The 23,171-nt window shown below is 43.0% G+C and overlaps 1 long non-coding RNA gene across 1 annotated transcript; it reads left to right on the forward strand.

The window, feature by feature from the left end:
* Positions 1-1,762: 1,762 nt before the first annotated feature.
* Positions 1,763-22,776, forward strand: LOC131507430 (uncharacterized). The gene is made up of 3 exons (XR_009259499.1): positions 1,763-1,948; positions 19,260-19,656; positions 21,506-22,776. It is a non-coding gene; the product is annotated as an uncharacterized LOC131507430 (long non-coding RNA).
* The last annotated feature ends 395 nt before the right edge of the window (positions 22,777-23,171 follow it).

Here is a 23,171-nt window from a genome sequence, read left to right on the forward strand (position 1 = left end):
CACAATTATCATTAGAGATTTTAATACTCCTCTCTCAATAATTGTTAAGTGGGTGAACAATCAGTAAGGATATCGGTTTGAAAACACCATCAGTATGACCCAACTGGCACAGATAAAATACTGTATCAACAGTGGAAGATTACATATTCTTTTCAAGTACATGCAGAATATTCACCAAGAGAGACCACATGGTAGGGTATAAAATGTCTTAATAAATTTAAAATGAATACTTTTTGATAATGCAATTAAATGAGAAAACTCTATGAAATCTCCAAATATTTGGAAATTAAACAACACACTTCTAAGTAACCCATGGGTCAGAGAAGAAATTATCAGAGAAGTTAGAAATTGTCTCAAGCTGTATGATAATGAAAATATAAAATATCAGAATTTGTGAGATTCAGTTAAAGCAGTGATTAGAGGGAAATTTACACCTCTAAATACTTATATTAGACACAAAGAAAATTCTAAAATCAACATCTAAGCATTTCACCTTAAGAAGCTCAAAAAGATGATCAATACAAGTTCAGAGTTAAGTGGAAGGTAGGGAATAAAGGTAAGAGAAGACTAAAACAAAAGATTCATTTGAAGGGTCAGTACAATTGATAAACATTTAGGTGGACAGAACAAGAAAAAGGGGAAGAGAACACAAGTTACCTGTATCCGAAACAAAAGAGAGGATATCACTATAGACTAACAGCATTTATGACAACTTGGATGAAATTGAGAAATTCTTTAAAGATACAAATAAGACATAGCAAGATGTGGAGTGTAATATTCAGAGTTTGGGCTCTGGAGCCTGGCTGCTAAGATGTGAATCTATGCTCCTTTACTCATCAGCCACATAAGTTTGGGCAAATTCTTTAATTTTCTGCGCCTCAGTTTCTTCCTCTGTAAAATTAGGATCATAGGGTTTTGTGAACATTAAATGAGTTTGATTTTATCATTTCTTAAATCTTATATGATTTTTCTGGATTGAGACTTAGGATTGGTTCTGAAGGTTCAAGTGAAAGGGAGGTGGAAATTTTGGGGCAGTGTTAGAGCTTCTTCTGGTCTCTAAGATGGACTATTAATGAATATAGCTAGAAAGTTTACATACACAGTTCAAAAGTCTATTGGTAGTTTGTTTAAATTCAACATAGGAAATCAACCAACTTAAGAAAAGAAGAAACAAACCCTGATGAAACATAGTCCCCTTTGCCTTGACCCTCCTAACCTCTGACATTATTCACTTCCCCACACAATTCTAAACGAGATTTAAAAGGTTGACCTCATGGTTTGTTGGGAGAGTTATGTTTGCTCAGCAAAATGCAGCTAAAAGTAGCTGTTGGAAACAGGAGGGCTCCCTGTGTCAGTTGCCAGATGAAAGGAAATGAAGGTTATCTTCCTCAGTTTCCAATCAAGTATGGACAGTTGCTCATCCTAGTTCTGAAACACTGGAAGTTTCTTGCCCATCCAACTTCTTTCTTCCTGTTTCTCCAGAGTCTGAGCTGTGCCTCGTATTCTTTCAGGTCACCGCTGTGCAGCGTGCCTGCCAGCCTGCTGCCATCCATCATGCTAAAAGCCCTGGCATGAGGCTTGGGGCTTTCAGCCAGGGAAGACTGGCAGCCATTGACACTCCTTTCCTGCCTGATGGTCATGCTGGCTTCTCCTGAGAGCCTCTGACTGCTGGCTCCTGAAGCCAGAGGTTGTCTTGTCACAATGCCCTGCTCAGAAGGCTGTGTCTTGGGTTGCTTTGTTGGGACAGAATCCCCACCAAACATCAGCTGGGTGGCAGTGCCTCAGGCAGAGAGGGGAGCCAAGAACTTATCCACCACAAAAGAACATGAACCCAAGCTGAATCTGAACATCTGTTTCCTATGTAACGCCCTTCAGAAAGCATGGCATTGTTTGCTTTCAAAATCAGTTCCCAGCAATCCAGGAAAACAAAAAGCCATCAGTGTCTGAGGTAAAGCTGGCTCTTTTCAATGTGGACAATAATCCTTCTTCCTGAACCTTGGGGTCCTGAGGGATCCCAACATTGCCAATATTTAAAGATCATGCAGACTGATGTTCTGGCAGAATCTATGAACTCTGATCTTCATGAGAAAATTGGAGTTCTCCAATGAAGGGAGAGAAGTAGGAATGTACTTTTAAAGCCTTGAAGAATCTGGGAAGGGACTACCTCCTTAAGGCAGAGTAGAACAGCTGATCTAGAGTCTAGACCTGCTGTTCTGGTGAACATCTGTGGCCAGAGGTTCCACAACCACAATGACCAGGACATGGGCTTGGGGTTACACAGGCCCTGGAATTGATGAGCGCTGGGCAAGAAATGTAATTTCTTGGAATTTTCACTGGTCAAATGGAAATAATAATGCTTTATATATGGGGATATTGTGTGGATTCAATGACCTAGCACTTATAAAGCACTTGAATAGTGTCTAGCATTGAGTAGATGCTTAATATTATTAGCTATTTTTATTACTGTCTTTATTAGGCTCACACTATCAATCAATTCTCATGAAATACATTCTGTTTGGCATATTGGGTTTTTTAAATAGAAAACAGAAATATGTGATTTCTTCCTTTGAAGAGTTTATGTCCCAGAAGGTTTAAAATGATCTAACCCACAGGGGACTTTTCCACTAGTTTGTCATGGGGGGAAGCAGATTAGGAAAGGAGAGCTTTATGAAAGAAGTTGGATAGTAGACTCTCAGTAACTACAATGATTACTAGTTTCCAGTTGCACCCATTCATCCGCTTAACCAGTTTATTCATTTATTAACTCACCAAATTCATGAAGCAATATTTTTAAGGGCCTTTTCATGTCCCAGCCAGTAACTTTGACTAGGAAACGCCTGAGGTATTGTGGTCATGGTATGGAGTGGGAATTATGGTCTCGTGGTGAGATCTGAAATAAGCCACTTTGGTCAAGCCAACCTCTTGATTCCTTTTTTTTTTTTTTTTTTTAATTTTTTTTAATGTTTATTTTTGAGAGAGAGACAGAGACAGAGAGTGAACGGGGGAGGGGCAGAGAGAGTGGGAGACCCAGAAACGGAAGCAGGAGGCTCCAGGCTCTGCGCTGTCAGCACAGAGCTCAACGTGGGGTTCGAACCCATGAACCATGCGATCATGACCTGAGCTGAAGTCTGGCGCTTAACTGACTAAGCCACCCCAGTGCCCCAATCTCTCGATTCTTGTCATAGATAAAGGTAACCCCCAAAGAAGTTTTGGGGAAAGTAATGATTGGCCACTTCCTCACACCTCACTACCAGGTTATAATGAAAGCAAGTTTTAGACCAAATCCTGTCACACATACAGACATTATTAGATAAATATTCATTAGCTAGCAGACACAACACAGTTCCTACAACTGCTCAGGGAGCCCAAGTCCTAGATCTAAGCCCTTCTAGATGCTTCCCTCAGACTCCACATGAAAGGTTCTTTCCAGGTAGACTGCTATCACTTCTAATGGGTATCAGACAATCAGAAATCCCTGTGGCACCTGGGCGGCTCAGTCAGTTGAGCATCTGACTCTTGATTTTGAAGTTCAGGTCATGATCCCAGGGTCATGGGATCAAGTTGTGAGTCGGGCTCCACACTCAGCTTGAGATTCTCTCTCTCTCTCTCTCTCTCTGCCCTTCTGGGTGCACTCTCTCTCTTAAAAAAAAAAAAAAGAAAGACATCCTCATAAATCAATAATTCATCATGGAACTTGTTAACGAACAAGCCTCAGGCACCATCACTAAAGATTCATGCCTCAGCATATTTTTACACCTTGTAAATGTGAGAGGACCTCTGCAGTATTTTCTAGCAACTCTACCTACCTCAAATGCCTTTAATTTCACCACTGAAGGCCAATTTCTAACATTAGTCATGCTTATTAATCATCAGTATTTTCTCAATAAAGCCCTATTTTGGACACTGGGTATACTAATTGGAAACCTACTGGTTATTGGTTGAGGTGTAGTAAATCAAAGACTGACTCTGGAGCAGGGTACTTTCTGATGGAATGTAGCTGCTGTCCCTTCACTGTGCTTTCTTGATTAGTTCCAGGGTTTGGGTTTCACCTAACAAACACACGTTTTAAAATAAATCACAGGTGCTAGAACACCTGTGCACAAAGGTGACTCACAGGATAAACTCAACATCATCTGGGATCTGACCATCAGTTTCCCAGGCCCAACATTTAATTTTGTCTTTATACCACAAAAGGAAAGCTCAAGGGCCACCTGGGTGGCTCAGTCGGTTAAGCATCCATCCTCAGCTCAGATCATGATCTTGCAGTTGGGTTCATAAGTTCGAGCCCCTCATCAGGCTCTCTGCCAATGTGGAGTCAGTTTCTGATCCTCTGTCTCACTCTCTCTGCCCCTCCCTCGCTTGTGTGTGCTCTCACTCTCTCTCTCTCAAAAATAAATAAAAGTTTAAAAAAAAAAGGAAAGCTCAAATTACTCAAGCTTATGGAACCTGGTTATAATTTTTTTTTTTAACGTTTATTTATTTTTGAGACAGAGGGAGACACAGCATGAACGGGGGAGGGGCAGAGAGAAAGGGAAACACAGAATCGGAAGCAGGCTCCAGGCTCTGAGCCATCAGCCCAGAGCCCGACGCGGGGCTCGAACTCGAGGACCGCGAGATCGTGACCTGAGCCGAAGTCGGACGCTTAACCGACTGAGCCACCCAGGCGCCCCATGGAACCTGGTTATAAACCAGAAAGCCACATTATTTGTTTACAGTGAGATCTCAAACCACCAGGCAGCTTTGATATTAATAGGATAACATATTTTCTACCCGGACACCATTTTAAGGGGAAGTTATCATCACAAAATTGCTTGTGAACATTGGACTCTGTACAAGAGCCTGTGGTTAGCAGGTATAGACCTGCCAGAGGCACCTGAGTCCTTAAGCCAGGGTACTTTTTCTCCTTATCTGAGCCCAAATGGACATTGCTAATTGCTGACTTTGGGGGTTCCATTCTCCATCTTTCTTCTGTTCACACAATAGGCCAGAATTCAGGCCACTGTATAATTCATTATGTTTCTACTTATGAAATTACCATGATATTGTGGTTCCAACTCCCTAGAAATATCCGTTTTCTTCTTTATTGACGTTTGGAGTATAATCAAATTCTTCCATCACACTTTAACAGGGAGATAGCTTTGAGCGTGTAGGTTATACAGATGGAAATTTCAGAGGACTCATGAGGCAGTGTTCTTTTAATTACAAGCAAATGAAAACCCAACTCAAAACCTCTTGGTTTATGTAATTTCAAAGTTTCTGGCACAGCTGCATCCAAGGGTTCAGACAATGTCATCAACCCGGTCCTTTGGATGTGCTCTGCTGGATGTTGGCTTCATCTTTAAGTAGGCTCTTGCCACGTGGTGGGCCTCTAATGGCTCCAGGTTCACATGCTTATAGTTTCAAGTCCAGTTGGAAAAAAGCTTCTCTTTTTCTCAATAGTTCACTAAAAAACTCCTGCAATTAAATTGAACTGGCCTGGCTTGGGTTACATGCCCATTGCTGAACCATGGTGTTTAGGGGGACAGAATTCATGGATTGTCTAGACCTTGGTTACATGGCTACTCCTGAGATCTGGTTTTTGTGCATGGATGGAGAGTGAGTGTATCACAATGATGTTGTTACCAGAAGAAGGGGGATGGGTTCCATGTAGGCAAAACCAACAAGTATTCACTGAAGAGGCAACCTGATGTATCTTCTCTCCAATTTCTAGGGGGGTTATTCTCCTTTGTGCCACATATGTCCAAAAAGTAGGTAGAATGGATGACATTCTGCCATCTAGGATCTCAGTCTAGTAGGGAGAGTGTGCACAAATGACCACCACAAACAAACAAATAACCCAACAAGGCAAACATCATGTGAATTCAGTATAGAGGGCAAATGGGAGTTCTGTAAGTTTAAAGGAAAGAGGGTTAGTGTAGTGTGAAAAGATAAAGGAAGGCTTCATGGAAGAGGTAGACTTTGAGCCCTGAAGGATAGGTAGGATTTTGGGGGGGAGAGGGGTGGGTGGGAAAGCACAAGCAGGGGAAGGGCAGAGAGAGGGTGCAGAGAATCCCAAGGGGGCTCAGTGCTCACAGGCTGACAGCAGTGAGCCCAATGTGGGGCTCAAACTCATAACCAGTGAGATCATGACCTGAGCCAAAGTCTAACACTCAACTGACTGAGTCACCCAGGTGCCCCAGGTAGGATTTTGATAAATGGAAAGACAGAGGGTCTGACACTACAGGGAGGTGGAGGGTACTACACCCTGGAAAGAGCATGGTGGGTATGTCTTTTGTGTCTATGAGATGCTTCAGATTGTGTGTTAAGGATGCAGTCAAAGTCCATGTGATGTCAGGTTGAGCAGTGGGTCCGTGGTAGGTTTGGGCAGCTTATACAGGGGGAATGCCTTCTGCAAAGGGTAAAGGTGAGTTTCAGGCATTGTGAAGATGTCATAGTTTCTATTTCAGTGTTTCTGAAAGTGTGGTCTGGGATGCTTTTTAAACATGCAGATTTCAGCACTGGTCCCAGACTGATAGAATCAGAATCTCAGAGGGAGTAGGTCCTTAGCCTTTTTGTCTGGGGCTCAGCCCACACAGATTGTGAGATGTTCTCCAAGCCTACATTCAGCTCTGCCTATCATTTTGACAGGAAGGCCCACTTCCGGTCGCATTACAATAAAAACCTTGTAGCCCTTCCAGAAGACTAAGATTCTTCTGCTCTGCCCCACCTTTACGGCTGTGGCTGGAACCAGAGGCAAGGTGTCACAGCCTCTGGGCTGAGAAGAGTAGAGCTGATCATGGATCCAGAAGGAGGGGCAGGGTACAGGCTTCTCTTGACCTGAAGGAAGAAAGCGAGAGCCTTATCAGATCCACAGAATTGGCCAAGTAGTTCTTCCTGTCACTGTTCTTAATTGGGTACATAGGTACAGACCAAGAAGAGAGACTTTCGGATTTTGTTTGGAAAAACCCAGACTGCATGACGTCTGTCAGCACTTAATCTCCAAGCGCACTGAGTACTAACAGACACAAAATGCAATCAGTGGCCTCCCATCCTTTGTAGTGGTGGGCGGGTTTACACTGCAGGTAAATAAACACTTCCATTTCGCACACATTGTCAATAGCTTACATTTTTTTTTGCCTGCTACGGCGCTCTGCATGGAGTAGCCTGAACACTATTATTCTTAAATTAAAGGCTGTTTCCTCTGAGGAAGAAAGCCTGAGCCTGCTGGTAGTTCGCTACAGCAGCTTTTCTGAGTTCGTGGTCCTCCTCACACCTTGGGAACTGCGTTAGCATTTTTTGAGAAAGGTAAAAGTGGACCGTGCTGTTTATATTCTTTAAATTGAATCAAGATTCACTTGAAACAAACAACGCTCTACCAGAAGTGGAAAAGATAAGCTAAAGGGCAGACACGCCCAGGTGGGCCTTGTCGTTTTCTTCTCTGCTTGTTAGTGCAGATGCCTGTTGCCGGAAGACCTGGGACACCAAGTTGGGTGGCCCTGGCTGCTGTGCAGTCCTCCACCTAACCATTGCCTCCACCTCCCTCTTCTGAGATGGACTCAATTAGCAGGGCTGGTGGAGTCCCCTTCCCAAGATCAGGTTCAGGAGGAGGGCACACATGGGCTGCCCAGGGGAATCGCCAGTGAACATGCCTTTCCAACCCTGGTCTGTGTCTCCATAGTACCCTGGTGTCCTCTGTGGCCCCAAGCTCATGCCACTCAGGGCAGGCAAACTCAGGCAAAGACAGTATCTGAGCCCAGGAGCTCATTCTTCAATTAGTTGGCTCCCCTTGGCCTGGGACACCAGCGGCGTTCTTTCCCTAACTCTGCCTACTTCCTCCTCCTCATTTTATTTTGTTCTCAATTTTCAATCCCTTTGGAAGAGAAGTGCGATTCTAATTCCTCCTGGGTGATTCCTAGCATGGTGATGAGTCTTTGCTTTCAGCTTCCTGGCTCTGCTATCACGCGTGACCTTTGGAATTTCATGGCTCCCTGCCAGAAACCCTGGTTCTTCCCAGCATCTGTTTAAACACGGTGCTTCCGGTATCAATGCCCTTTGCCTTTCTAACCTTTTTGTCATCTGGCTCTGAGTTCCAAAGGGGATTTTACTGCCTGTCAGGTCAATAATGTTGCCCTGTGGCTGGAAGAAACGCCTTAATAATACATTTTTTTGTGTGTGTGTAGAGAGTTGCTGAATTTTAAAGATTAGCAGTTGGAGAAAATTTCAAGCCTTCTTTTTACATCTTGAAAAGACCAGCCCTTAGTCTGGCATTCAGTGCCCTCCTCCATGTGGGCTAGCTTGCCTTCGAGCCTTTCCTCCAATCAGCACTACTTTCTTTTTGCTTCTACTTGTACTTTATCCAGTACCCTGGCCTCCTGGACTTTGCTTAAGCTGTTACTTCTGCCTGGATCACCTCCCCCCCGCCCCCCCCAGGCTGTTTTCGATTTCTGCATGGTGCAATTTCCACCCATATTCTAAGTGTCAATGTCCATTCCAGAAAGCTTCCCCAGATCTCACTGCATCTGATTTACTCTCCCCCCCACCACACCAGACCCTGCCCTCCCAACCTGCTATTTAAAAAAAATTTTTTTAATGTTTACTTACTTTTGAGAGAGAGAGCACAAGTGGGGGATGAGCAAAGAGAAAGAGGGAGACAGAGAATCAGAAGCAAGCTCCAGGCTCTCAGCTATCAGCACGGAGCCCAATGTGGGGCTCAAATCCACAAACTGTGAGCTCATGACCTGACCTGAAGTCAGATGCTTAGCCGACCAAGCCACCCAGATGTCCGGCAACCTGCTATTTTGAGACATAGCCACATTGATACAGCTGTACTGAGATATAATTCAGGTACCAACTCAAATGCATCCATTTAAAATGTTGCAATTCAATGGCTTTTAGCATAATCACAGAGTTGTACAACCAGTCCACAATCAGTTCTAGAATATTTTCATCATCCCATAACCCAATTCCATACTCTCTAGCCATCAATCTGCTCCCTGCCCCCAATCTTCTCCAGCGCTAAGCAACCACTGATCTACTTTCTATCTCTATAGATTTACGTGGTCAGGACATTGCATATAAGTAAAATCACACTATATGTGGTCTTTTGTGACTGACTTCTGCCACATAGAATAGTGTTTTCAAGATTCATCCATGTTGTTACTTGCATCAGTACTATTTCATCGAAGAGGCACACTTTAAAAGCATTATAACATCTCTGAAATAAGGATGCATCTTCAAAGCAATACTGTGCATAGGTTAAATAGCAGCAACTTTTTTTTTTTTTAGTACTTCTTAATGATGCATCGTCCAATCAATGGCATCAAATGCAATGAAATGTTATATTCACATCTCTGCTCTAACCCCTATTGCAATCAGCGTTGCAGCCAACCCATTTGTTTATGTGTCCATCTTGTCCTGTAAACTATAGGCTCCAGAAGGATAGCAACTGTCTCTTAATTATCTTTGGATGCTTTAAATTACCTGGCATAGCACTTGGCTTTTAGAAAGTGCTCAGTTAATGTGAAGAATATGTTCTATTCAGAGACACATACTTTAACAGTAACATGGCAGAGCAGGAGAAAGGTGCAAAATCTTCATGCACACTTTTTTTTTCATGCACACTTAATGGGTATGTGGTGTACTTGTGATTGTTAAATTTTTGGTGACTGATATAGTTATTTAACTAAATATTTAGGCACCTACTGTGTGCCACATCCTGTGTTCTAGGAAGACATGGTACAAAAATGATCATGACACATTCCTGCTCCCAAGGAACTCATATTTTGGAAAGACATTTATATAAATGGTTATACAACAAGGAGAATGGGTGTGGTGTAGGGGCTCCCAATTCCCTGAGACAGAGAGGTGGAAGAAGCTAATTAGAAAGTGGTGCCTATTGGAGCGCCTTGGTGGCTCAATTGGTTAAGTATCTGACTTTTGGTTTTGGCTCAAGTCATGATCTCACAGTTTGTGAGTTTGAGCCCCATATCGGGCTCCATGCTGTCAGCTTGGGATTCTGTCTCTCTCCCTCTCTCTCTCTTTCTCTCTCTCTCTGCTTCTCCCCTGCTCATGCTCTCTCTGACTCTCTCTCTCTCTGTCTCTCTCTGTCTCTCTGTCTCTCAAAAACAAAACAAAACAAAACAAAACAAAACAAGGCAGTGTTACTTGTCGTTAATACACAGGCATTACAAACATGGGCTTTACAGTCTGATAGTCTTGAGTGACCTTGTGATTATGACATTGAATTCTCCATGTCTCTATTTCATTATCTGTAAAGTGAATGTAATAAAAGTATGTATCTCTTACAGTTTTAAGAATCAAATGAGACAATGAATATAAAATACCTGACATATTAATAAATGCTCAAATAAATGATAGTCATTCTTGTGAATTTTAGATCATTCAGCCGTGGGGGATTTTACAAGTTATTTAGCCAGGGCGCCTGGGTGGCTCATTAGTTAAGCATCTGACTTTGGCTCAGGTCATGATCTCATGGTTCATGAGTTTGAGCCCTGCATTGGGCTCTGTGCTGACAGCTCAGAGCCTGGAGCCTGCTTCGTATTCTGTGTCTCCTTCTCTCTCTGCCCCTCCCCTGCTCATGCTCTGTCTCTGTCTCTAAAAAAAAAAAAAAAAAAAAAAAAAAAAAAGATACTATTTAGCCAACCCTCCCCTAATTTTATCCTTTTGAAAGCAAAGCACCTAGGGCTTAACCTCTAACTGGAGGAGGTGGAGTGGGCATCCAGGAGACACTGGAAGCAGGAGACATTAAAATGGCCAAGAATTTTTGGCAAGATGGGCACTTTGGAGGTGAGTTTGTGAAGGCCCGTTCCTCTGGCCCAACCCATTGGCTCTCCTTTTTTCTCCCCCACAGGCAGCCACTTTGTTCACTTAGGCTTCCTATTCATGTAGGTAAAATGTGCCCTGTATTTGGACAGCCCTTAGCAGGAAAGTCTCAGCCCAGCCTGGACCATAAGTTCCAGTTCCTTCCTGGGTATGATTTTTCTCTTCTCAACTAACCTGTACATTCCTTGGACTGTCAGGGGCTGAGGTTTCTGCATTTCTGTTCCTCAAATACTTAGCTGGATTGGCAAAGGAGTTCTACTTAAGTTTTTCATGTTTTTTTTTAACTTTTTCCTTTGAAATACTAACAAGTATTTTTGAATGAAAGAATGGGGAATGAGTATATTTGAGATGAATTATGAATAAATGCACAAACAAATGGTTACAGGGCTGGCTATAACAATTGTTTCTCAAGCAAATTACATTTTTTTTTCAAGGGGGAAAATGAAGTATAGAATGAAGCTAAAAGAATTATACTCCTTTATTAATATTTTTTCAGTTTTATGAATAACATCTTATAATATCACTGTTCAATCAACAGAGCTAGAATAATTGGGTTTTGATAGTTGGTTTCTTTTCTAATAGACATGGCATCTGGAAAACAGTGTTTTATTTTTTTTCTGCTAACTAGACAGACTGATGAAGCTGTTGGTCCCATGGTTACCAATCTTTGTCTAAAAGAAGATGCTGAATGATATAGAAGGCTAAGAAGTATTTTTAGAAACTGTGTATGTTCTCCTCTCCCTCTGGGTGGTGGAAGAAGGGGTGGGACTACAGTTTCAGGACGCTGGTCTTTCAAACCTGGGTCTGAGCACAGGAAGGCCCATGGGTACACTGTCAGAAGTGGGGTTCTACTAAACAGAGGGCATGAGTGTTGACTCAGTTAATAGAAAATGTGACAGAAAATCTGAACTAATAGTAGTTTAAGCAAGATAAAGTTCATTTCTTCCTCACATAAAACAGCTCCACATGAAGATAGTGCAGGGCAAGAATAGCTCCATGGTATAGGTTCCTTTCAGCTCTGTGCTCCATTCCAAGGGGTGTGGTCCTCCAGTTTCCAAGATGGCAGCTGGAAACCCAGCCACCTAATTGGAGGGACAGGAAGGAGGCAAAAAGCTCAAACCACTTCCTTATAAGTTTCTTGAAGATGGCAAAGAACTCTTTTTTTTTTTTTTTATGTTTATTTTTGAGAGAGAGAGAGAGATAGAGCGCAAGAAGGGGAGGGGTAGAGAGAGAAGGAGAAGCAGAATCTGAAGCAGGCTCCAGGCCCTGAGCTGTCAGCACAGACCCTGATGCGGAGTTGAAACCCACTAACCATGAGATAATGTCCCAAGCTGAGGTCAGACACTTAACCAACAGAGCCACCGAGGCGCCCTGGCAAAGAAGTCTTTTTTTTTTTTTTTTTACTTTTTTTTTTATGTTTATTTATTTTTGAAGAGAGAGCATGAGTGGGGGAGGAGCAGAGAGAGAGGGAGACACTGAATCTGAAGCAGGCTCCAGGCTCTGAGCTGTCAGTACAGAGCCTGACACGGGGCTCAAACCCACAAACCATGAGATCATGACCTGAGCTGAAGTCAGATGGTCAATGAACTGAGCCACCCAGGAGCCCCAAGAACTCTTTAACTAATATTTCATCAACCAGAACATAACCATGGTGACACCAGGCTTCAGAAGAGGCTGGGAGATGTAGTCTTGATTCCAGGTGATCATGTGCCCAGATTAAAAACCACAGTTGGATTACCAAAAAGGAGAGGAAGAATGAATACAAGAATAGCAAGTAGCTATCTCTGCCATAAGGGCACGGGGTCCCAATACCGGCCCCTGAGTGTTAGGATAGGTATGGATGGTGGGTGGGGAGCTGGGGCTTCTCAGCGTCTCCCAGGCAAGTTCTGCCTGGTAACAGGCCCATGTAAAGTGCTGTCCTGGGAGTTAGTAGCTCCCCCCGCTCCCCATAAGAATGGTTCACAAGACTTTGCCCTACCCCCTGGAAGGCCCCCACTCTCACCCTAGGATCTCTTCTGAATGCAACAGGAATATTTCATCCCTCTACTTCACCCCTTGACTGCTTTCCTTTGAGAGAGATTTAAAACTAGGCTCAGGCACTTGGTGAACATGTCATCTTGGCCAAGTGATTGAACATCTCTGAAGTTCATTTTCCATACCTCTGAAATGTTAATAATCTATAATAAAACATAATAATAATAATAATAATCAGGCCCAACACAAAGTAGGTACTTAAAACAAATGTTAACTACTTTCCCAACCAAATGGGCTGTGTGAAAGTGGAACCCCTAGTGAAATTAGCACTTTCTTCAGATATTCCAAACTTTACCCATACTCTGATCCAATTCTGATTTTGTTAAAAAGGCCAGAACTTACTAAGAGCGTACTATGTGCTAGGCACTATTCTAAGTGTGTTGTGTGTTTTAACTTCATGACAATCCTATGAACTAACCTTTACTATCCCCATTTTACAGAGAAAGTTTAAGTAATGTGCCAAAGCTCTCCTAGCTAGGAAGTAACAGAAACTCTGGATCCAGGTGGTCTGGGCCCAGGGCCTGTGAGCTTAACTGCTAGTGATAAAGCTTCTCCGGGAACTCTCCTCCCGCCCTCTCACCTGTTTAAGATCTTAATCAAAGCTTTGTAAATTTAGCCAGGATCTGACCCTTTTGAAGGCCCCCAACCCCTCCAATCCTTTATCTTCTTAACTTTGTCTCTTACAAAATCTTTTTGGCTGGGGTTAATGATCAGTTATTTAACAAATATTTGTGTCAAGGCTCCGTCTTTCTCTTAAGAGTTCACAGTCTTATTAGAGAGATAAGAAATTGAATGACAGCTACACCATATGACTCAGCAATTACACTTCTGAGTTATATAGACAGAAGAATTGAAAGCATGGACTTGAACCATGTCTAATGTTCATAGCAGCATGTTCACAATAGCCAAAGAGTGGAAACCACCCAAGTATCCACTGATGGATGAATGGATAAACAAAATGTGGCGTATACATACGATGGAATATTATTCAACCTTCAGAAGGAATGAAATGCTGATACATGCTACAACATGCGTGAATCTTGAAGGCATTATTCTAAGTGAAATAAGCCACACACAAAAGGAGAAATATTGTATGATGCCACTAATATGAGCCACCTAGAAGAGCCAGCTTCATAGAGACTGAGAATAGAATGGTTGTTGCCGGGGCCTGGGAGAAGGGAGCATAGTGTTTAATGGGCACAGAGTTTCAGTTTGGGAAGTTGGAAGAGTTCTGGAGATAGTTGGTGGTGGTATTTGCACAAGTGTGTGAATGTATTAAAGTCATAGAACTTTACCCTTAAAAATGGCTATAATTGCTAAGAGGCGGCAGAATAGAGGCACTTGGCCTGGTCATCTATTCCGTCGCTGATATGACCTTTGCCCATCTGCTCAGTTCCTTTTCCTTGGTGGGTCTCAAAGCCTTCCCATCTCTTGGTCTTCAGAGTGGGCCTGTGGGGGCCGTTAGGAGGCCAGGAGCTGCCTGGAAGAGTAGCTCTGTTGCTCCGGGGTAAGGTGGGAATCCTGCGCGTGTGGTGCAGTTTGCTGAGGTCTGGACTGGAGCAAAGTGCAGGCAGTCTGGGGCTTAGAAGCTGAGGTCTGACGCCTGTCCTGCTATCTTAGCCATCCGGGTGAGTGAGCATGAGGGTGTGAATGAAGGGGGCAAGAGGAGATGGAAGGAAGTGTAGGGATCAGAGAAGGTTTGATAGAGCTCAGTTAGCATGAAGGAAAAGAGCACCCACAGAGGACACCCAGATTTCCAGTCTGGGTGACTGGGTGGATGGGAGTGCCACTCCTGAGATGTGGAATACACGGGGAAGAATGTGTTTTTTGGGGAAACCCATGTGTTCCCTTTTCCACTTTTGGATATGCCAAGTTGAAGGTTCTTATGATACATTGGAGTAGCCAGTTACCCTAAAGGAAATATTGGTTTTAATTTTATACAGCAAAGACAAAGAAGGATACACTAGGAGGAGAGCAGATTGAGATTTAAAAAGAAAAAAGAAGAAAGAAAGAAAGAAAGAAAGAAAGAAAGAAAGAAAGAAAGAAAGAAAAAAAAAAGTGGTGTTTAGAGACCTTCCAAAGGGACTATAGGACCAGATGTACAGCTTGCATAATTTTGTGCAAGTCTGGTTTCTGATTTATGTTTATTTTCAGCCAGTAACCCACACTCATTTTGCTTCTCTTGGTTCTTCTTAGTGAAGACACTGATTGGGATCCAGAAGCATGTGTGAAATCCAAACCATCATTCCCAGTGCTTGAAAGGAAGCAGCAAAACCCCATTGGTTTTGGTTTATAAAATGCATCCTTAATAGTGTGTCATTGCCCTTGCTGTCTCTGTTTCTGAGCTTGACTTCCCTTCAGAAGCATTGTCATTGGGGAGATGTTTCTATTATTTAATTTGCTTTGTTTTTTAGATTATTAGTGTTGAGCTCCCATTCTACACCTACTATCACTCCAGCTGCAATCTTCAGACATTAACTTCTGGGAGCACTGAACTGGCCTCAGCCTGTCCAGCCTGTCCCCTCCCTCTGCCAGCCCTCCCAGGCTTGTGGATTCAACTACAGCAGTCAGCAAACTCATACCTTTCTCCTTCTGCCTGAACTTGGGACTGTCTTTCTCTACACGCTAGCCTTCTTTTGAGTTTTCCTTCTTCTGAAGAAAGACATGGGACAATGACCTTTGGGCACTGTCCCTTTGCTTATCAGTTTGTGTTACAACAAAAACCCAGAAACAGTCTTGTTTTTGTGTGCTATGCTGTGGTATACTGAGTGCTTTTACATTCATTATCTTCTTATCACCTCCTGGACCTTAATTTCTTCATCTGTGAAATGGGGATTAACATATCTACTCATCTTTCATACTTCACACACTTGTAAAGACTGTGATTGATAAGGGATATAAGAGCCGATGGGAAATGACCAAATCTGATTTGTTAAAAAATATATATAGTGTTAAACTTATAGCTCTGTTTCTGAAGCTCCTCAGCAGCTTACACTCCTATTTTTTTGTTGTTGTTTTTTTCAGAAGAAACTGCCAGCTCCCATTTTAGTGTTCTTTTACATGAATAATATTAATTATAATAAAACTCCATTAATCAAGCACTTCCTGGAGCAGATAATAATTACATTAAGAATCCCATTGGGATGCCTGGGTGGCTCAGTCGGTTAAGCATCCTACTCTTGGTTTTGGCTCAGGTCATGATCTCACAGTTCATGAGTTCAAGCCCTGCATGGGGCTCTGCGGGGACAGCACGGAGCCTGCTTCAGATTCTCTCTCTCTCTCTCTCTCTCTCCCTGTCTCTCTGACTCTTTCCTGCTCTCTCTCTCTCTCTCTCTCTCTCTCTCTGTCTCTCTCAGAATAAATAAATAAACTTAAAAAAAAATCCCACTTAGTTCTCAGCCTTGAAAGCGGGTACAAATATGCCTATTTTACAGGTGAGGAAACAGAGGCTCAGAGAGGTTAAAACAGCCAAGTCTAATTCACACCGTGAATAAGTGGCAGAGACGGGTTGTCAACCATGTTTGATGTGAATCTGGAGCCTCTGCCCTAACCACTACAATTTCCTAATTCACTAGCTCTCCATTTTTCAAAGTAACTTCTTTTGCTCCTCCTCCGCCTCCTCCATCCCTTCCCTAAAAGCATCTTTACCCTCAGGCCTCTGAAAGTGTCCATTTTGGAAACCACAAGTAAATAAAAGAAACCTGGTCGGATGCTCTCCACAAGCTTGGGGCAAGTCTTGAGTGTGGGGTGGGAAGCTGGAGGCAGAGGGAGGGGAGGGGAGGGGGCTGACTGGCGGGAGGTAAACACTTTGGACTGTTTGCTGTACCTCTTTGTCTTCACCCAGACAGGAGTGGACAGATCCATGGAATACATCTCCCAGTGGAGAGGTTCCGCCTCCCCTCCATGCCCCCACCCCTGCTCCTTTCAGCTTCCCAGTCCCTGGACTCCTCCCTTTTGACAGTGATGTTTTCCACCCGAAATCTAGCATGCCTTGGGGGTTGGCCAGAGGAGGGAGGGATTGGGGGCCCAGCCGGAAAGGGGGCTGGGGAGAGGAGGAAGATTAAGAAAAGAAAAGCAGCTGGAACTCATCTCCTGGGGAAGGTCCAAGAAGGAGGCCCAGGCCCTGGGAAATCTGCTCGCCTCCTGTTATGCACAGCCCCCCTCCCAGCTTCCTTTTCAGTCTGTGTAACCCAAGGATTCTAATCATTCGTGGCAGTTCCCCACAGCAAGCGGTGCAGATAGCCCAGCAGACACAGGGACCCCCACTGGGAGAGAATACGTGCTTTCAAGCTGCAGGGAGCCCGTTGCCAGAACTTAAAAGATGTCCTTCCAAATGTCAACATTGCAAATCAGGAAAAAAAAATCACTGGGTGTACATGACTCCGGTCAGCAGGATGGTGTGGCCAGCAAATATGTGGATATTTAGTGACAAAGGATGATAAAGGTACTGAACTTGATAGGCGGAGAATTTTAAAACTTCAGTATTTCTGCAGGACTGGTCTCCAGAGGAGCTCCGCAGAGGGTCTGAGCCCATGTGTAAGGAAAGGAACCAGGAAATGAGTTTAACTGACTGAATGTGGGGGAGAGTAAGAGTATCCTCTAAGGAGGGTCTTAAAGTCATTCCAAGCTTGTTTTAAATTTAGAGAAAATTAGGTCATTCTGGAATCATCCTTTGGACCGAGCATGAGGTCAGGAGAAACTATTTTAGAAAATAGATCATATCATGTCACTCCCCTGCTTGAAACCACTGGGAGCTCCCATTAGAATAAAAATAAATCCTGAACTTCCTGCTGCAGCCTGCAGATTTCATGACAGACCCCTGCTGATGTTTCCCACCTCATTTCCCATCCAATAGGCTGTAGCCTTGCTGGCCTTCTTAGGTGTTGAGAGCATCTGCTCTTCCCTTTGGCTAGAAAAATGTTCCTGGCCTCAGCTTATGATGGTGTTTTTCAAATTACAGGTCATAACCAATTAGTGGGTGGTAAAATTAATTTAGTGGGTCATAACCAATTTTTTAAAAGAAGAACTTAAATATAATAGAAATATTAGACTATACCATAAAATAAGGATGGGTATTGTTTTTATGAAATACATATGTGTGTATGTGTATCCTGGATTATGATGTAAAATAAAATTCTTACTAATGAATCTCAGTCCATAAGCTTTGACAGTCACTGACTTGGGAGTTGGTGATAGATAATTTAGGCTTTTCCACCCCCACCCCACCCCTAACCAGGAGCATTTTTTATTTAAAAGAAGCTTTCTGATTTCTTTGTAGAGGCATTATTACAAATGTTCAATAGAAATGAATTGAGCCTTGGGGCGCCTGGGTGGCACAGTCGGTTAAGCGGTTAAGCGTCCGACTTCAGCCAGGTCACGATCTCGTGGTCCGTGAGTTCGAGCCCCGCGTCAGGCTCTGGGCTGATGGCTCGGAGCCTGGAGCCTGTTTCCGATTCTGTGTCTCCCTCTCTCTCTGCCCCTCCCCCGTTCATGCTCTGTCTCTCTCTGTCCCAAAAATAAATAAAAAACGTTGAAAAAAAAATTAAAAAAAAAAAAAAGAAATGAATTGAGCCTAGGGCACCTGGGTGGCTCAGTCAGTTAAGTGTCTGACTTCAGCTTAGGTCACGATCTCATGGTTCAAGAGTTTGAGCCCTGCATTGGGCCCTGTGCTGACAGCTCAGAGCCTGGAGCCTGCTTCAGATTCTGTGTCTCCCTCTCTCTCTTCCTCCCCTGCTCGCACTCTGTCTCTCTCTCTCAAAAATAAATAAAGATTAAAATAAAATTTAAAAAAAAGAAATGAATTGAGCCTGGCCTCAAAGACCATTAACCAGCTTTAAAAAGTTTTTATGGATCATACATGAAAAACAGTTAATGTCTTATGTCTTTATGTTGTATGACCTTGTTGTACTCATAGGAGAATGGCTGCATATGGGATCCATGGTTAAAAGTCTTATGACAAGATGGGCTTAAATGGCTCTGCTGGTTAAACATCTGACTTTTGATTTGGGTCCAGGTCATGATCTCAGGGTTGTGAGATCAAGTCCCATGTTGGGCTCAGTGCTGGGCATGGAGACTGCTTGAGATTCTCTCTCTCCTTCTCCCTCTGCCCCTGCCCTGCATGTGCTCTCTCTCTCTCTCTCTCTCTCTAAAGAAAAAAAAAATTATAAAGAAGATAAAAAATTTTTCAAAAGTCCTATGACAGTTATTGCTACTTAGCCGACCCAACAACCTTTCCCAAGTCCTCTTCACTTGTCCTATTTTACTGCGGAGGCTGGCAAAACTAAATGTTCCACTTTCTCGACTCCCTGGCAGCTAAGAAGGGCCATCACACAGATGTGGTCAAAGATATAGATGAAAGTCTGTTCAAATGTGGCTGAAATTTTTTTTTCCTTTTCTAATAAAAGAAACTTTGGTTGGCATTGTCTCCATCTCTTCGTTTCCTCCTGCTTTGAATGAAGACGAGAAGCCTATAACTGCTTTGGATCTGCAGCCACCATCTTTGGATGATGAAGGAAAGTCCTAGAAAATCACAGAGATTCTGGCTCTGATGGGAATTCTGCAAGTTCTGCTTGTGTCATATTTGCTGATGTCCCGAAGGCTAAAGCCGCGCTCAGAGTCAGTATGGCAGTGGACTACACAAAGGTGTGGATACGAGAACACATGATTCATTGGAGCCATTAATATAACAATCTGCCATTTCCTTCCTCAAGACACTTTATTTTCATCTGTTGAAAACTGGTTGTAGTATATTCATTTTATTAATATAAGACACTTGGCTGTCATCTCCAAAAAATTATCACAGTAAGTATGCAAATCTGTGATGTCTAAAATGTGAATGGTACCTTTTTAGATGCAGTGTTGTGGTGCAGTGCGCAACCTGCACAACCATACTTATGGCCCCAATAACTCTTAGCAGCCCATGTTGAGTGTGAGGGTTAGTTTCAAGCCTTAGGTGTCTTTAGTACTTCCCATCTAATACCATGCCTGACATTTTATGAATACAGGTCTTCTGTCACTTTCTCCAAATTCTGTTTGCCTACCACAGAGCTGCCAGAGTTAGATTTTTAAGCAAAATAACAATGGCAACGAATATATTTTGAGCCCTTCCAATGTTCCAAGCACTGTGCTAAGTAGCTCACTTAATCCTTACAATAACCTTAGAAAGCAAGTGTCTTTATTATTCCCATTTTATAGGTGAGAAAATTGAGATTTAGATATATGTAACCTGCCACAGATAAGCCAGCCAGTACAAGGCAGAGCAAAACCAGAAGTCAGGTCTATTTGCCTCCAAAGTACATGTCACGTGTCCTCTGGGATCCTTGGACCACCTGCATCAAAATTACCTACAGTACTTGTTAAAATGCAGAGTCCTGAGCCACATCTTAGACTTAATAAAGCTTGAACTTAGCACGGTTTATGAGGTTCCTCCTAATTTCGCCTTTGCTCCCCTAACTTCATCTTGGCTGGTCCTCTCCATTGCACTTGCTGCCCCCTGCACACAAGTACGCACACTGCAGATGCACACAGAGGCGTTGGGCATACTTGGAATATGCTGGCCCCTTACCCTTGTACCTGAATTCACACAATTCCTTCTCAGAATAACTCCACTTCCGCTTCTTCCCACTTACTCACTCTGGTGAAATTCCTTTTACGCCTCAAGTTCCAGTTGAAAAGCCAGCCTTTCTGGGAACTTTTCTTATTGCCCATTCCACAGACAGGCTGCTGCTTCTTCGGAGCTTTTCTTGGTACTTACCAGATAGCTCTACTCCACACTTACTGACAAGTTGATTTTTTCTTCTCACCCTACTTGCTGCATCCTCAGTGAGGCATTTAGTAAGGCTTTTTGTTTGTTTGTTTAAAGGTATAATTGACATGTAACATGAGTTTCAAGTGTACAACATAATGATTCAATATTGTATATATTGCAAAATGGTCACAGTAAGTCTGGTTAACGTCCATCACCATACATAGTTACGAATTTTTTTCTTGTAATAAGGACTTTTAAGATCTTCTCTCTTAGAAACTCTCAAATATGCAACACAGTATTATTTTTATTTATTTATTTATTTATTTATTTATTTATTTATCTATTTAAGAGAGAGAGAGAGCGTGCACTCAAGCAGTGGGGAGAGGGAGAATCTGAAACAGGCTTCCTGATGTCAGCACAGAGTCCTATGCAGGGTTCCATCTCATGACCACAAGATCGTGACCTGAGCCCAAACCAAGAGTTAGATGCTTAACCGACTGACCCACCCAGGTGCTCCCACAACACAGTATTATCACCTGGAGTGATCATGCTATACGTTTCCATTTCCATGGCATTTGATAACTGGAAGTTTGTGTCTTCATAAGTTTTAATAAATGTTTTTCAAGAGTCAAATGATTTAAAACAATATTTCTAATGTAAAAATCATAATTTAGTAATAAAGTAGGTCTTAAACCTCAGATTATATTGGAAAGAAAAACACACACACACACGACCACAAAGCAAGATAATTAAAAAAAAAAAAAAAACAGAAAATAGGAAGAGGTAAAATATCATGTTCTCGACTTACAAAGGGAAATTCAGACTATTTTATTCTAAATGCTAGTATTTAGAGCAAATATAGAATCAAGAATATTTACTTGTTTTTGTTCTATTTTATTATAGAAAATTCAAATCTACACACAAGTAGAGAGACCAGCGCACGGGCCCATCACCCAGTTCCAATAGTTACCAACATTCTTCTGTTCTTCTTTCAAATGATGCCAACAATTGAGTTAATTTAAAAATACCCTTGGGTGTGACATTGCAAAACCAGTCATGCTTTTTAAAAGAATGACAGTAACAGCTACCATCTGGTCATTAGTGAACACCTAAAGACAGGAATCACTGTGTGATCATTAGTTTCCTCTCCATGTTGTTATCGGGGAGCAGGGAGGAAGAGGACCCAGACTGCCTTGGTGGGGGCTGCCAACTTGGGGGTGGAGGGGAATCAAAAACCCTTTCCCTTTGCTGCTCAAATTCATCAGAAGCTGGTTGAAAGCTTGAAAAGAAGAAGAAGAATTCGACCAGAAGTTTCTTTGAAGGGAAGCAGATAAAGGTTGTGACTGGAGCCCTAAATTCACAGTGACCTGTATCTAGACTTTACGTGATATCCTTCAGAAACTGTCCAACTATATTGTTTTGTGAGTGTGTGTTAGGGATTAATTTGTTTAATGTAAACGTCTAGAATATTTCACTCTTGTGACTTTATTGGCATTTATCAATTTCTTTAAAAGGTATTCTGGGGGGCGCCTGGGTGGCTCAGTCGGTTGAGCTTCCGACTTCGGCTCAGGTCATGATCTCATGGTCTGTGAGTTTGAGCCCTGCATCAGGCTCTGTGCTGACAGCTCAGAGCCTGGAGCCTGCTTCAGATTCTGTGTCTCCCTCTCTCTCTGACCCTCCCCTGTTCCTGCTCTGTCTCTCTCTGCCTCAAAAATAAATAAACATTAAAAAAAATTAAAAAAAAATAAAAGGTATTCTGGGAACCTCAGCAAATGGAAGTTCCCTGGGATGCTCTTGACCCCTGAAAGACTGGTGGAGATTGCGATTCAGAAAAAGTTGAGGTCTTCAGTGTTGTCCCCACTTTTCATCATGAGGGGCTACTGTCTGATGCTGGTGGAAAGAGTGCCAAGGTTACAATTGGGTCCAAGAGTGGCAAAAAAGGAAAAAAGACAAAGAGGTCACTGGTGACAGGGGAACATTTGGCTGGAGAGGCAGCAAGAAGGAAAAAACAGGAGAGAGATGTGGCGGACAGACTGAGACTGGAAGTGTGAGAAAGGGGAGTGCACCACGCTCTTGGGGTCCATGAAAGGAAATCTGAACTTAGCTTTTATTTAATCCAAATGTCTTCAACTTTCCTAGGAGAAACCAAGGCCCAAAAGGTGGAATCCTAGTAATTAAATCTGTAAAACCTTGAAAGCAAGTCCCAGATGACTGCCCTAGAGATTTCAAGGCGGATGCTTACCACAGCACAGGCAAATGGAAAAGGGAATTTCTGCCCTAAAGGAAAAGGAATACCCTGAGGCACCCATTCCCCCCCCCCCACACCCCCATCCACACACACACACCAGAGCCCTCTCAATTAGATCCCAGAGGGCTCTCCACCTCCTCCCTGGGCTGTCCAGCTTCCCAGTAAGGGGGAACAATGAAGGAATTCGGGGTTTCCTACCAAACATGCACTGACCAGATTGGAAGCAACCCCTTGGTAAAGCACGCAGTCAGAATTGCTGACGAGGTCCACCCTCCTTCCCTAGAAACCCGGGGAGTGGGGGTAGGGGAGGCATTGCTGAGT

Source organism: Neofelis nebulosa, chromosome 3 (genome assembly GCF_028018385.1).
Source record: "Neofelis nebulosa isolate mNeoNeb1 chromosome 3, mNeoNeb1.pri, whole genome shotgun sequence".
Classification (NCBI taxonomy): domain Eukaryota; kingdom Metazoa; phylum Chordata; class Mammalia; order Carnivora; family Felidae; genus Neofelis; species Neofelis nebulosa.